The following is a 12,652-nucleotide window of genomic DNA, read 5'->3' on the forward strand; positions in this document are numbered from 1 at the left end:
AGTTATTGTACAGTGAAAGTACAAGGTGTATACTTGCTGGTGTTGCAAGTTGTTGTATTGTGGAAGTGTATTAGTGAGAATACAAGGTGTATACTTGCTGGTGTTGCAAGTTGTTATATTGTGGAAGTGTATAAGTGAAAGTGCACTGTGTTTAATCTTACCAGTTTGGAATATATTCATTTCGTTCTGATTCATAGTGATAATTAGTGTGTGTGAGTTGAGCTGTGTTCATATAAATTCCTTGTGCATTGAAGCATTGTGCAAGTGTCATTGTGTCATTGTGTTATTGTGGTTAATTAAACATTCATAAGGTGATATTACAAATTGGTGGATATTGTTAATAGATGTTGTATATATGTGCTAATGTGTTCATACGTTTTGTGTGATATTTATCTGATGCATGTTGCATAGTAATCTGTTGGTGACATTGTGTTATAAAGTGTCTGATGCATGTTGCATAGTGATATATTAGTGACATTGTGAATAATCAGGCCTAATACATGTTGCATAGTGATTGCATAGTGACATTGTGTATATATATTCTGTTATAAGACATTGTGTTTATACATTGTGAATGAGGAACTTCACCTTGTAATTTAATTTATGTGCATTGTGTAGCGTATATATTTGACATTGTGAATTCATTTAAGGGTGTGTTAATTGTTTTAAATAGGACAACTTGTTGTGGTGCAAATTTGAGTTGAACACTTGAAATCCTGATTTATTCAGATACGGATCCATTGATCGCCCGTTACACGTTACACACGATTCAATTATGGAAAAAACAATTATTTCATCATGGTTATTCATTAGACATAATTTTCATTTTGTTTTCAAAATAATTAAATACATAAGAGTTTATATGCCACGAACCTTAAAGCGCCAGTTAGTAATTGTAGGATATAAACAATAAATGTACATAATGATTGTCTGAATACAAAATGTGTGTGTACTCGCTAACACAGGAGAAAACCTCTGTTTCTAAATCTTGAACCAAAACGTTTTATTCTTACAGGTAAATGTAATTACAGGTGACAAGATTGTCAAAGCTTTACCTGTTATGTATATGTAAGTCTAGGTTAGTCTATAAAAAGGTATATACTATGAAATTTAGAGCGAGGGGCTTGCCCCGAGCTCTTAATTTCATAGTATATACCTTTTCATAGACTAACCAATTTAGCACATATTTACAACTCGAGTAATCTTTTAATTGGTCTATTGATAGTTTATTTTGGCTGACTACTTGTATCACAGGTGTTTGTAAAACGGAGCTCATTAACGAAGTTTTGTAAATCTACTCACTAGTATCATTTTAAAATATGTGATTGCAAAAGGCCCTTGACTCCAGAATGAAAAGATGGTAGCTGCTGGTGTAAGTATGTATATTGATATAAAGCGGTGTTTTACTATACATGTTCTTCTTACATGGTAAGATGACCAAATAAATTGACCAAAAGCAGGCAATAATTAAATTGCAGTGGAAGCTTTACATGTGTTGAAAACATTTTTTAATTTCACTGTAAAACTAAAGCTATAATAAATTTGAAACATATAGATAGTTTGTCCCCATAGATATAGTCTAGCAGATAGGCATTAAAAAGCAACTACCAATAGATCAGAGATTATAGGTTTTGTGTTTTTTTTTTTTTTATTATTTCAAAGTAAAAACTAAAAGATTTATCAGAATATGTTTATATGTTTGTATATATAATTGGCACATTATCTTCAGACATAATCACAGTTTTTCAATTCATGACATCGTCCTGAACATGCATGAAATATTTGCCACTGGAAATTAAGTAACCGATAATCAATAAATCAATCAATTCATGACGAAATAGATCACCTTCCTTAAGAAAGTTTAAAAAATTATCACCAAGTTGCTTTAATTTCCCTTCACAAGGTTTCATAGTACACACTTTTTTGTGTACAAAGTAATTGCATGGATGATGCATTTTCATAATTTTAAGATATCGTTGTACTCTAATCAAGGTATAAAGAACCATATGTATTACCCTAAATATTTAAATGAAAGAAATTTGCAATTGTCAAAAACATTTTTTAGATCCAAAGATTTTAATAGCAGGATATTTAAAAATCAGTGTGAAGACTAATTACAAACTATTTAATTTAATTTGGAACACAGCATTTTATTTCAAAATAGCCAGTGGCAATTTTTGTTTTAAATATCTTGATTACGATACAATTAAATCTTACCCTTGTGGTCATTCATGCATGAATGAAAACAAGTTTGAAGACGAGTTTGTCATCGATAATGATTTGAACTCTGATCATGTAAATGAGACACTGAATGGTGTAATTACACATGACGAAATTATTAAAGCTATTAAAAAGGCGAAAAACAACAAATCGCCAGGTGAAGATAAAATAATCAATGAATATGTTGCAAATTCTCTTGACAGTATGATTGATGTATATTCTAAATTGTTTAATCTTATTTTTGATACGGGTATTCTGCCGGAGGCCTGGCTTATTGGAAACATAATACCAGTGTTCAAGAACAAAGGATGTCAATTAGAAGCAAAAAATTATAGGCCTATTACTTTATTGTCATGCCTCGGTAAGATTTTTACATCTATTCTTAATGATAGATTGGGGGAATTTGTTGATGAACTAAATATCTTGAACGAAAACCAAGCAGGCTTCCGACAGGGCTACTCTACCAACGATCATATTTTTTCATTATATGCACTCTTCGAGTTGCTATGTGTCAAACGAAAAAAATTACATTGTGTATTCGTTGACTTTGAAAAAGCCTTCGACTTTGTTCAAAGAAACTCACTTCTGTATAAGCTTGTTTTAAATAAGATAACTGGTAAATTTCTTAGAATTGTAGAAAATTTGTATAAAGATGTTAAATCAAGAGTTGTACATAATAATGAAGCATCTGACATGTTTGTAAGTGATATTGGAGTCCGCCAAGGAGAAAATCTTTCTCCTTTATTATTTTCTTTATATTTAAATGATCTTCATGGTTTTTTAGAAAATAGCGATTTGAAAGGTATACATTCAATTACTTCTGATATAGAAGATGAACTGGATATTTATTTTAAGATATTTGTCTTATTGTATGCCGACGATTCGATTTTACTCGCTGAGACAAGCACAGATCTGCAATTACTTTTAAATAGTTTTTCTCAATATTGTGAAAAGTGGAAACTTAAAATTAATGTTAACAAGACAAAGGTAATGATATTTTCAAAAGGTAGACCACAGAATAATTTGAAGTTTTATATTAATAACGAAGAGATAGAAATTGTTAAGAAGTATAAATACCTTGGTGTTATATTCTCTAGAAATGCTTCTTTTTTTGCAACTAGAAAATATCTTAAAGATCAAGCTACTAGAGCTATGTATTGTGTTATTAAGAAGTGTAGATCTAACCATCTATCTATAGAATGCCAGCTCGATACGTTTGATAAAGCTGTTTTACCTATACTTTTATATGGGGCCGAAATCTGGGGATACGAAAATCTTGACATTTTGGAAAGGGTACATTTGAGTTTTTGTAAACATGTTTTACGGTTAAAAAGATCGACTCCAAATTTTATGGTTTACGGGGAATTGGGAAGATATCCTATTTCTTTATACGTTAAATTACGGATGATAAAATTTTGGTGTAACCTTCTTGATAACACACTTGATAACAAGATTTCGTCAATGTTATATAAGTTGATATATATTAATTTTAATAAGTATGGAATTGAAAACAAATGGTTGTTATGTATCAAAAGTATTTTTGATAATTGTGGAATGTCAAATATATGGCAAAATCAAGATTGTATCTCAAAAAAATGGATTGTATTAAGCGTTGAACAAAAGTTAAAAGATCAGTTTAGACAAGAATGGCTAGCAAATGTAAATCAATCATCAAAAGGTCTATGTTATAAATTATTCAAAACAGAACTTAAATTTGAAAATTATATTTCAATTTTATCGTTAAATAATGCACTGAAACTATGTAAATTTAGATGTGGCAATCACCGTTTGCCAGTGGAGACAGGGAGGTGGCAAAATGTTCAAAGACCCGAGAGACTATGCCACCTTTGTGAATCTACTGACATCGGCGATGAATTCCATTATGTAATGTCTTGTCCTTTTTTCAAAAAAGAACGATATAAATATTTACCACGCTATTGTTGTACAAATGTTAATATTCTTAAATTTAAAAATGTATTCACTACAGTCAATATTGTCTTACTAGAAAAATTGTGTAGATTTATAAACTATATATCAGTGAAAGTCTGTCCTCCTGGTTAAATTACATTTATTTATGTATATTTCACACATGCAAAATATGTTGTATTTTGTTTATATTTTCATCTCTGTAACTATGTCATTTAGTTAATGAGAATAAAGATCTATAAAATTAGAAGGCAAATATAAGCAATTTGATTGGACGAGAAGTTGTAAGTATGTGCTAAGAGAATGATAATCCCTTTCTTCATGATAAAGTTCGAGCGTTAGCGAGTACTTATCATGAAGTAAGGGATTATCATTCTCTTACAAACTTAGAATATTGTAAAGTGCTGAAGGCTCAAATGATCTATTCAAGAATTAGTTTCATTGTCAGTGCAATGTTTATAATAGATGCATGACTTCCTTTTTGGGCATGTCATTTATGGATTAGTTTTAGTGATGTAAGGACTTTCATATCATTTGGGAAATATCTAAAAAAAAAAAAAAACGTTATAGATATTAGGTGACACAACAGCAGAAAGAAAAGGTAGGAATTGGATATGTTTCTTGATTGTTAGTATGAATGTAAATCATGTAATATTTTAGTGAGGAATTAACCTTTTTTTATTTACAGTTTAAATCAATTAATACATTTGAGTTACAACTAAATTTTATTTCACAGCCAATATTTTGGTCCGGCTTTTTACATCAAATAATATTTCATTATTTCAGGTTCAAAAATGTTCAAAAATAATGCCTTTAAAAGTTTTAAATATGTTCAAAATTAAATTCCTGTTTTTTTTTATCGGAATATTGAAAATAACTATTCTTCCCAACCACTGATCACGTAATCAAAGTTTTGGAAAGCTAAAGATTTAGGTTATTTTTTTATCTGAAAGATTTTTTTTCTTTTTTTGCTTTGCTTTGGTATTGTTTATTTTTTTTAGTAATTTGAAGTTATTAATATTTTCCTAATAACATTCACGGTACAAATTTTACTGCACCGGTAAACTTCAACTAATTTTGAGATTTTTGTTTGTTTCACAATTCAACTTTTAGTCAGTTTCAATCACTGTGTGATAAATCCTTCCAATCTGATAAATGTGCTTCGAGGCAGTTGTAACTCATATATAGAAACTCTTTGTTTTGAACTGTAAATATACCCAAATAATAGGATAATCCCTTACTAAGAACATGATTTACATTCATTCTTCACAATTAATAGGCATCCAATCCTACAATTTCATTGGTCGAGAGCACTTTGCTATATTCTAAATGCTAATATATAACAACTGCCCCCAATAAATGTTCACATAACAGGAAAAAAGTAATAAAAGTTTGTTTAAGACTGTTCAAAACAATATTTTAATTCATGCACGAAAAAGAAATTTTGAAAGATTTATATTCTTATGGTTTCTGTTCAATCTTTTTCTCTAATATTTTATTCTAATAATATCTTTTGACTCGAAAACTAGCATATTTTAACACAAGACATAAAAGCACAATCCAGTGATAAAAAAACTGTCTCTTTGATTATATTTAAGGCAGGACTTATCTTTTTAGACAATCAGTTGGATTTTTGTCGAGCCTGCGACTTTTGTCGCAGAAAGCTCGACATAGGGGGGCGTTAGCTAACTTCTTAAAAGCTTTATATTTTAGAAGGTGGAAGACTTGGATGCTTCAAACTTTGTATGCCTCATGTTACGAAGTTTCCGTCTTTCACATGTCCATTGTCCTTAACCCCATTTTCATGGTTCAGTGACTACTTAAAAAAAAAGTTAAGATTTTTTGTAATGATAATTTCTCTCTTATTATAAGTAACATGATAACTATGTTTTGTATTTGCGTACCTTGCAAGGTCCTCATGTCCGTCAGACAGTTTTCACTTGACCTCGACCTCATTTCATGGATCAGTGAACAAGGTTAAGTTTTGGTGGTCAAGTCTATATCTCAGATACTATAAGCAATAGGTCAAGTATATTCGGTATATGGAAGGACTGTAAGGTGTACATGTCCAACTGGTAGGTGTCATGTGACCTTGATCTCATTTTCATGGTTCAGTGGTTATAGATAAGTTTTTGTGTTTTGGTCTGTTTTTCTTATACTGTATCAATATGTCTACTATATTTGGTGTATGCAATGATTGTAAGGTGTACATGTCTAGCTTGCAGGTGTCATCTAACCTTGGCCTCATTTTCATGGTTCAGTTCAAAATTAAGTTTCTGAGTTTTGGTCTTTTTTTCTCAGACTATATCTTTATTCTCAATAAACTATATACATAGGTATAGAGAAGACATTTATGTACAATATTTACAATAAGACAGAACAAACAGACCATTGCTCAGACAATATATGAAGTACATTTTAGCCAGGAGCACATATACCTGTGTTGATAATCTTTATAAATTCAAAGTTTAATCAGTTCTGATTTGTGTTTTGAAGACATAATGTATTTAACAGTATTTGCATTTTTAAAATAATAATGTGACATACAATGTTTCCTGTTTTCTTCAAAGTATTTGCATTCTAATATGTAATGAAATTCATCACCAATGTTATTTTTATTACATAGAAGACACAATCTATTATTTCTAACTATATTATTCCATCTACCCTGTTCAATAGGGAGCTTGTGATTTGTGGTCCTAAATCTACAAAAATCAATAGACAGTTTGTTCCCAAGAATTTCAAAATAATCCTTTTTTCCAAAAAATTTTTTAAAAAGTTTATAATTAAGTGCTTTTGGTGAGTTTTCAAGCAAAGAATGCCAGACTTGTACAAACTGATCTTTAAGTCTGAGCTTGATGAATGAAACTAACCATTTACAATTCATAAAAGATTGCGTTTCCCACACATCGGGGATACCACATTCATTTAAAATAGTCTTTACTCTGTTTAACCATGAAAAATGCACATTGTCATTAATAGACATGTGATAACACAATTCATATAAAGTATATGATAGTTTTGTCTCTTTACCAGAATTTAATTTCCTCCAAAATGAGATCAATCTAGTTTTTTTGTCCAAGTCTACAGGATATCTTCCAAGCTCCCCATAAATCATGTAAGAGGGTGTTGATGTTTTCAGACCTAATAATAATTTACAAAATTTTAGTTGTACCCTTTCAATTATCTCATTATTTCCAATACCCCATAATTCACCATTTTATCAAATAAGTCCAACTGACTACACATAGAAAGATTATGTAGACGACCTAGTCTTAACACTTCGTAAGAAGCCTTAGTAGCCTTTTCTACATTAAATTGCTTCGTTTTATTAAAATTACCTGTTCTTGTTAGAATTATGCCCAAATAGTTATATTCATCAACGATATCCAGTTTTTTTTCATTATAGAAAAATTGAAAATTACATGATGGTCGTCTCCTTGAAAATACCACGACCTTTGTTTTATCAACATCTACTTTTAGCCTCCATACATCTGTGTATTAGTAATCTAGAAAACAATCTAATAGTTTTTGAAGTTCAGTTGCGGATTCGGCCATCAACACAGTATCATCAGCATACAGAATAATAAAAAGTTTTAAAAATATGTCAAGTTTTTCTTCAAGCTCTGTTGAGACTGATTTTAGGCCCTCTATATTACAGGTTTGGAAAAATGAATCAAGATCTTTCAAAAATAGAGAAAAAAGAAAAGGCGATAAATTTTCGCCTTGTCAAATTAGCCCCGTTATTACATGGGAAAAAAATCAGACACGGAATTGTTATATGAAATACATACATGACTTAGTACCTTGATACATATTTACAATAACATTATACATACATCCATTCATATTATTCAAAAGCATTGCGTCTCGCCAAATCGTGTCAAACGCTTTTTCAAAGTCGACGAATGCACAAAATAATGTTTTCTTTTTTAATTTTACTAATACTATATGCAATAAGTCTGTTTTTTAGAATTTATCAGCAATAGGTCAACTATATTTAGTGTATTGAATGATAGTATTTATTAAAACATGACATTTTTAAAATTTCGGTGTTAAAAAATACAGTCTTTAAAAACATGTAAACTTTATCAAATACAATAATATTTATTTAATAAACATTTACACAAGCGACGACCAAAGACATCGTTCATCGTTTGTTGATGTAGAAAAGGGAGAAATAGAAACCATTTTGTCAAATTTTTTATTAGAAGGTATAAAGTTCAGGGAGTTTTTCATAAATATATTCTTCACGGCCATATATTTCACGGAATGATGATATACTTTTATTACAATTACATATCGAGGTTATCTAGACAGGTATATTATCTGTTTCATCAAACAGCCCAACGAAACATATACCCAAAAGACAGCTGTGCAGTCCTTTTTTTATTGCACCATGTGCACTTTTTGTTCCTCACAGCAAATTAAGATTCATAAAGTAAGAACATTTCTGTAGATTCTTTGTTTTTGTCCAAAATAAAATTTGATAAAGCAAAGCATATATTGACATTTCTGAAATACAGATTTAAAAAAAAACTATTTCCTTACAAAACAGTGATTATAAGGTCATTTGTGCTCTTATAAACTCCTTTGTGGTCCTTTCTCCTACATTGTATTTTTTTTGTGCTCAAAGTAGGTCCTTTGTGGTGTTTACGAGACCAAAAAAAAACATGCTGTCATAGTCTATTGGAATGTCGAAAAATAAGTCTCAGAAAAAAATCACTGTGTGGGATTCTTTCATGAATTTGGTTTATAATTTTTAAATGTATAAATGATTTGGTCCATTTTAGAGGTCAATGCCTAACTCTATCTCTACCTCTATTATCATAGCCGACAGCCGGTAATTATTATAGTTCAGGTGGTCGTTGTGACAAACCAGACACCTTCTACCTTAATGCTTCAAAACGTTTACTGGTCTAGTGCTATGGGTAATTTTAGATACCATGCATACCTCTACTTCTGGTAACCATAACCCACACGGGAAATCAATAGGACATTCATCGAGTACCATCTATGACTATAGGACATTCAACAAGTACCTGCTATAGCTTTGGGACATTCACCAAGGAACTGCTATAAGTATAGGACATTCAACAAGTTCCTAGAATAACAATAGGAATTCAACACGTACCTGGTATATACTACTATATAGAACATTCAACAAGTACCTACTATACCAATAGGATATTCAACAAGTACCTGCTTTAGATATAGGATATTCAACAAGTACCTGCTTTAGATATAGGACATTCAACATGTATTTGCCATCACCATAAGACATTCAACAAGTTCCTACTATAACTATTACTACTCTGTATATCTATCACCACTCTGTATATCTATCACTACTCTGTATATCTATCACCACTCTGTATATCTATTTCCACTATATCTATCTCTCGTTTGTATATCTATCAATACTCTGTATATATATCGCCACTCTGTTAATCTACCACCACTCTGTATATCTATCACCACTCTGTATATCTATCACCACTTTGTATATCTATCCTCACTTTGTATATATACCACCACTATGTATATCTGTCCCCACCCTGTATATCTACCAACATTCTGTATATCTATCACCACTCTGTATGTCTATCACCACTTTGTGTATCTATCACCACTCTGTATATCTATCACCACTCTGTATATCTATCACCACTCTGCATATCTATCTTCATTCTGTATATCTATCACCACTTTGTATATCTATCACCACTCTGTATATCTACCACCACTCTGTATATCTATCAACACTCTGTATATCTACTACCACTCTGTATATCTATCACCATTCTGTATATCTATCACCACTTCTTTTATATATCACCATTCTGTATATCTATCACCACTTTGTATATCTATCACCACTCTGTATATCTATCACCACTCTGTATATCTACCACCACTCTGCATATCTATCTCCACTCTGTATATCTATCACCACTTTGTATATCTATCACCAATCTGTATATCTACCATCCCTCTTTATATCTACCACCACTCTGTATATATACCACCACTCTGCATATCTCTCACCACGTTGTATATCTCCACTCTGTATATCTATCACCACTCTGTATATCTACCACTTCTCTGTATATCTATCACCCCTCAGTATATCTACCAACACTCTGTATATCTACCACCACTCTGCATATCTATCACAACTTTATATATCTATCACCACTTTGTTTATCTATCACCACTCTGTATATCTACCACCACTCTGTATATCTATCAGCACTCTGTATATCTATCACCACTCTGTATATCTACCACTACTCTGCATATCTATCACCACTCTGTATATATATATCACTACTCTGTATATATATCACCACTCTGTATATCTTTCAACACTCTGTATATCTACCACCACTCTGTATATCTACCACCACTCTGCATATCTATCACCAATTTATATATCTATCAACATTTTGTGTCTCTATCACCACTCTGTATATCTACCACCACTCTGTATATCTACCCGCACTCTGTATATCTATCACCACTCTGCATATCTATCTCCACTCTGTATATCTATCACCACTGTGTATATATATCACAACTCTGTATATCTATCCCCATCCTGTATATCTACCACCACCCTGTATATATATCACTACTCTGTATATCTATCACCATTCTGTATATATATCCCCACGCTGTAAATCTATCACCACTTAGTTTATCTATCTCCACTCTGCATATCTACCACCACTCTGCATATCTACCTCCACTCTGCATATCTATCACAACTTTATATATCTATTACCATTTTGTATATCTATCACCACTCTGTATATCTACCACCACTCTTCATATCTATCACCACTTTATATATATCTATCACCACTTTGAATATTTATCACCACTCTGTATATCTATCGCCACTCTGTATATCTATCACCACTCTGTATATCTACCACCACTCTGCATTACACACATATCTATCTCCACTCATAAATCAAGTACCATCTATGACGACAGGACATTCAACAAGTACCTGCTATAGCTTTGGGACATTCACCAATGAATTGCTATAACTATAGGACATTCAACAAGTTCCTAGTATACCTAGTATAACAATAGGAATTCAAACCGTACCTGTTATATACTACTATATAGAATATTCAACAAGTACCTACTATACCGATAGGATATTCAATAAGTACCTGCTTTAGATATAGGACATTCAACATGTATTTGCCATCACTATAAGACATTCAAAAGTTCCTACTATAACTATATCTACTCTGTATATCTATCACCACTCTGTATATCTATCACTACTCTGTATATCTATCACCACTCTGTATATCTATCACCACTCTGTATATCTATCATCACTCTGTATATCTATCACCAATCTGCATATCTATCACCAATCTGTATATATCTTCCATCACTCTGTATATCTACCACCACTCTGTATATCTATTTCCACTATATCTATCTCTCGTTTGTATATCTACCAATACTCTGTATATATATCGCCACTTTGTTAATCTACCACCACTCTGTATATCTGTCCCCACTCTGTATATCTATCACCACTTTGTATATTTATCCTCACTTTGTATATCTACCACCACTCTGTATATTTGTCCCCACCCTGTATATCTACCAACATTCTGTATATCTATCACCACTCTGTATATCTATCACCACTTTGTATATCTATCACCACTCTGTATATCTATCATCACTCTGTATATATATCACCACTTTGCATATCTATCTTCACTCTGTATATCTATCACCACTTTGTATATTTATCACCACTATGTATATCTACAACCACTCTGTATATCTATCAACACTCTGTATATCTACTACCACTCTGTCTGTCTATCACCATTCTGTATATCTATCACCACTTCGTTTAAATATCACCATTCTGTATATCTATCACCACTTTGTATATCTATCACCATTCTATATATCTATCACCACTCTGTATATCTACCACCACTCTGCATATCTATCAGCACTTTGAATATCTATCACCACTCTGTATATTTATCACCACTCTGTATATCTACCACCACTTTGCATATCTATCTCCACTCTGTATATCTATCACCACTTTGTATATCTATCACCACTCTTTATATCTACCATCACTCTTTATATCTTCCACCACTCATTATATCTACCACCACTCTGCATATCTCTTACCACGTTATATATCTCCACTCTGTATATCTATCACCCCTCTGTATATCTACCACCACTCTGTATATCTACCACCACCCTGCATATCTATTACAACTTTGAATATCTATCACCACTTTGTTTATCTATCACCACTCTGTTTATCTACCACTACTTTGTATATCTATCACCACTCTGTATATCTATCACATTCTGTATATCTACCACTACTCTGCATATCTATCACCACTCTGTATATCTATCACCACTCTGTATATCTTTCAACACTCTGTATATCTACCACCACTCTGTATATCTACCACCACTCTGCATATCT

General features: G+C 31.7%; 1 protein-coding gene across 3 annotated transcripts in view; it reads right to left on the minus strand.

Annotated features, from left to right (window-relative positions):
* LOC127734194 (b(0,+)-type amino acid transporter 1-like) overlaps nt 1–12,652 on the minus strand; it is a 96,689-nt gene that overhangs the window by 11,756 nt on the left and 72,281 nt on the right. The window lies entirely within an intron of this gene.

The sequence above is a fragment of the Mytilus californianus genome, unplaced genomic scaffold, assembly GCF_021869535.1.
Source record: "Mytilus californianus isolate M0D057914Y unplaced genomic scaffold, xbMytCali1.0.p SCAF_3, whole genome shotgun sequence".
In the NCBI taxonomy this organism is placed as follows: Eukaryota; Metazoa; Mollusca; class Bivalvia; order Mytilida; family Mytilidae; genus Mytilus; species Mytilus californianus.